Source organism: Mus caroli, chromosome 11 (assembly GCF_900094665.2).
Source record: "Mus caroli chromosome 11, CAROLI_EIJ_v1.1, whole genome shotgun sequence".
NCBI classification, from domain to species: Eukaryota; Metazoa; Chordata; class Mammalia; order Rodentia; family Muridae; genus Mus; species Mus caroli.
Window position 1 is genome coordinate 669,875 of NC_034580.1, and position 5,001 is coordinate 674,875.

Sequence of the window (5,001 nt, forward strand, 5' to 3'; positions counted from 1 at the left end):
CACTCATACACACACTTACATACCCTCACACACTCTCACACACTTACACACTCACTTACACATTCACACACTCACACATACTCACATACATACACACACTCACAACACTCACATATACAGTCACACACTCATACACACACTTACATACCCTCACACACACACACTTACACACTCACAATACACTCACACATACATACACTTACAACACTCACATATACAGTCACACACTCATACACACACTTACATACCCTCACACACACTCTCACACACTTATACACTCGCTTACACACTCACAACACACTCACACATACTCACACACATACATACACTCACAACACTCACATATACAGTCACACACTCATACACACACTTACATACCCTCACACACACTCGCACACACACACTCACAACACACATACTCACACACATACATACACTTACAACACTCACATATACAGTCACACACTCATATACACACTTACATACACTCACACACTCTCACACACTTACACACACATTCACACACACACAAATGCACACATGTACTCACACATGCATGCACATATGAACACACATGCATACTTACACACACTCCAACCCATGCAAACACAAATGCACATGCACGTGCACACACGTGTGTATATGCTAGGTAAGAATACTTTTCCCTTTTCCATTTGCAGAGGCTGTGTATGGTAGAGAGAACAACAGGGTAGCTCCATGGAGGCCTCACCAGTCAGAGCCACAAACTTCACCATCAGCTTTGCCCACAGGCATCCACAGGCTTGTCTCCCCATAGCCTCCATTTATTCTCCAAGTCCACCAGAGCTGTCTGGATGCAGCTCTGTAATTGCCACATGGTGCCAGCAAACAGAAGCCACCACTTAGGCTCAATCCAGAAAGTTGAGTGTCACTGTGAGACCTGACCTGGTTCATTTTGCCTGGCCTCCTTTTTTTGCCATTTAAAGTCTCCCTTGAGAAATGCTAACTAAAGGCCAAACTACAAGGACACTCCAAATAAATGTACACTTTAATAAAAGTGTAACGGAGGCTTGCAAAGCAGTCTTCTGTGAAGCTCACCATGTGAAGTTACTTCCCAGGGTGTGACAGATACAATGAATAGGGCACAGCATTTTATCAATGCAACTTACATCCACACAGCACCTCCATTCCTAGGGACTCTTGATGCTCGAAGTGCCCTCAAAGTGAGCTACGCAGACATTGCTTAGCATCATCAATCACGTGTGCCCACGGGGAAGGTACCTGTTAGAATCAACCCCGCTTTACAGAAAGGGGAGAGTCCAGTAAATGGTACGTCTACTTCTAGCCTGTAGAACTGGTTGACCTCAGAGTCAGAGCTAGGATCGTGCTATGTGATAGTTCAACAAGCTTAATTTAGAGCCATCTTGCAGGCTGGTGAGACTCTGAATGTGGACAGGCTGGAGACCCAGATGGATTAAAGGAGGGCAAACAGCCAAGTGCTGGCACCCCCTCCCCACTTCATGATGCACTGCTCTCCTCAACCACACTCTCAGTGCTCAGATGTTCTGCCAAGCAGATGGAACCAGATTACCAAGGGCTAAACCCTCCAAAACTGTGAGCCGAAATCAGAGCTATGACTGTCAGGCACGTTATTGCAGAAATGAGAAAGCTGAATAATATATCTTTCTTGGTCACTGCAACTTTAGATGGAGAAAACCAGAATAGTGTCCAGAAATAATATTTCATTTTATCTAGTGACAGACTATATCTACTATTTGCAAGCCAATCCCCAAGTTCCACGAGACACAGCCCTGTCTTGTTCCCACCTGGTCTGGAGGAGCATAGGGAAGAGCTTCGAAATGATACAGGGGCAGAGTGAACCAATACTGGGGTAGTATGCAGTCACAGGGGAACAGACCCAGGGCACCTCAGTCCACCGCATCATCAGACCCACCTTTGTGGTTCCACTGAGGTACCGGAGGGCCGTTACAGCTTGGTGATGTCTCAGCACTGCCGGAGGATCAGGTCAGAAGCCTGCCACAGACTAGCAGGTCAATGTTTCAGCTGCCTGGTTTTCACTGAGATGTCTTGCCAAGTAGAACGTGAGTGAACCGGATGTCCTTTGTCTGCCCATGCAAAATAATGAACCTGCAATGCCTTTCCACATCATTGTAGTTGTAAGCTGGGTTGAGCCTCTGCCCTGAGCTTCAACAACAGGTTTGACTCCAAGTCCTCCTTGCATGCCCTTGCTGTCTCTCAGATCCATCCACCCTGCCCCAGCTGCCACCCCTCCCCTGCACCGGCCCACAGGAACCTCATCTAGAAGCACCCACAGCGTCCTCACCTACCTATGTACCTCACTGCCTGTCCTAGACAACTCCTCTCTGAACTGCATTTTCTGAACCTCTAAGCCTGGTGAGTGTTCTGCCACTGGCACCATCTGTGGCCCCATCCCTAGCTTACCTCTTCTCTTTCAATAGACCCTGCTCCAGATGTTTTCAGTCCTGCTTGAGCTCATCCCACCCCACCCCCCTCCGACTGCTGTGTCTATACTGCAGCCTGCCAGTTTCCTGGCTGTGTGTCCTGTACACGGGTGGTTCCCTTTACCTGTATGCTGTTCCTCTGCCCTGTGCTCCCTTCAGCCTCTCTGCCTTCCTATAGTCCTTCTATCTAGGCATTTCCCTTCCACAGGCCCCATCCAGGAGGCAGTGGAGCTGTCAGGTAGTTACTCAGGCAGCTCCCTCACTCCGGGCTTCTCCCATCACTGCTAAGCCCGTATCAAATTCTAACTCCGTGTATAGCGTTCTCTTGGAGATTCAATTTATTTATTTAATTGATAGTGAATAAACTATAACACTAGGGGACCAAGTGGCTGAAAGGGGAAGCTGAGTTTACACACTTACCCCACTAATAACTGAGAAAACAGTGATCAGGTAGCACCCATAATAGAAGTAGATATAGGAAATTACCAGTATTTGTAACAAAAAAATTCCCTGATGCAGATGGAGAGGTGGCTCAGCAGTTAAGAGCACTGACTACTCTTCCAGAGGACCTAGGTTCCATTCCTAGCACCTCACAACTGTCTGATGGCCTCTGCTGGCTTTCACAGGCACCAGGCATATATGTGGGACACAGGCACACATTCAGGCAAATATCATACCTATAAAATAGTAATAATGCAAAAGCGTAAACATCCCTCAAGCAATGCTGGGCATTTGCACATCAAAATACATAACAAACTTGGACTCCACGGGCTCATGCTGATGCACATAAACTAATAGAAAAATAAATATAGGATACAGGACACTGAGAAATGGGGGAAAGGTGGTGCTGACTGAGAAATCACATATTGACAGTCATCAAAGCAAAGCTGATGGATCCTAGTGCCTATGATGAAAAGCTTGTCAAGAGATGGGAGTCCACGTAGCCTCAGTGTGTCTGCTTCTGAAAACACCTACTGGGCAGAAGAGACGGCTTGGCAGTTGTGTGACAGTAAAAGCATGCCAGGCAGCCTGGTAGGTAGAGCGGGTTAAGACCCAAAGATGCGGTGGGCACACACCTGAGACTTAGGCGGACCCCCTGCTCCCTACCAGATTCCTGGCCTGGAACACGTGCCACACTCCCCACATAAGGAAACGTGGCCTGTGGTCACCTAGGCCCTCCATGCTAATGAAGTACCTAGAGGCCTGGAGAGCTTAGCCAGTAAGCGTCCCTTCCCAGACATTCCTCCCTGCAAAAGTTATTTAATCTCAGGTCCACCCTGAGTAGTTGGTTTGGTATGGTATGCACCCATTTTCCACAATGAACAGCCAATAAATGATATAGATAAACATGGACTGTCTCTTTCATCTACCACTGCCATTGGGGAACCTGGAAAAGGCCTTCACCTGCAGAGCCACAGCCAAATCTCCAGTAGAAGGCCCATCTGCACTCCCAGACAACCGCTGCCAAGAACAATCACCAGGAACACCTCCCCACCCCCAATCAGCTCTGGTATTCCCACATCTCAGACTGCGCTTGCCTTCCCCTCTCTGGAGTGGAGTCTCAGGAGTCTCAGAGTCTTGGTGCTTCCCTGAAACCCAGCACTCAGGCTCAAACTCCCCAAGCGAGTGTTTTGCCTCCCAAGCGGCCAGGCCCTGAGGCCTGTGGAACACTGACCAATAAGCAGTTAAGAGTGTGTGCTGCTCTCCCAGAGGGCACAAGGTTGATTCCCAGCACCCACAGGGCTGACAGCTGCCCGTGACTCCAGCTGCAGTGCATCTGACACCTGCATCACCCATATATTTGTAGTACACATCCACACAGACACACAGCATACATTTGACTTAAAAACAAAAACAAAAAACAAAACCTAAGCCTTTAAAAAACACTAATTACTTAGCAATTAAAAATCATAAAACTCATTAAGTCTGTAGCAGAGAAACCTGCCAAGCACCACCCTGGCCAAGTGATAAGTTACACGCTAATAATAGAACAGGGAATGAGTGTCACGTGCCTCCTGAAGAAAGGGTGTGCTGAGGAGGACACAGCGCTGTCTTCTGCAGTGTTCCTGCCAAAAAATGCAGGACCCAAATCTAAACACACGGAGACGGCATGAGACCCCGCAGCCAGGGCCTCTGCAGTCACTGCCGGGTCGTTATCAGGGATGTCAAAATCATGAAGATCAGAGAAACAGGAAAAATGGAGCTACTTAAAATGAATATGGCCCTGCACTGGATTCTGCACTTGGGACCCTGGGGCAGAGGGTGGATGCAAGGTGGCCTGTTGGGTAGTTGGAGCACTGTGTCATGCCTTGTGATGTGGCATGAAGAAAATGGCCCTCCTTTTAAAAATATGCACGGAAAGAGTAAAGAACCATGGGGCCCCATACAGTGATGCAGTGATCTCAGCCCTCAGGAAGCGGAGGTAGAAGGACTGGAAATTCAGAGCCAGCAAGGACTACGTAGTCAGAACTTGTCTAGGAAGGAAGGAAGGAAGGAAGGAAGGAAGGAAGGAAGGGAGGGAGGGAGGGAGGGAGGGAGG

At 48.3% G+C, this 5,001-nt stretch overlaps 1 protein-coding gene across 2 annotated transcripts in view; it reads right to left on the reverse strand.

The window, feature by feature from the left end:
• The window catches only part of Osbp2 (oxysterol binding protein 2), a 158,873-nt gene that overhangs the window by 134,643 nt on the left and 19,229 nt on the right, over positions 1–5,001 (reverse strand). The gene's annotated exons all lie outside the window — the stretch shown is intronic.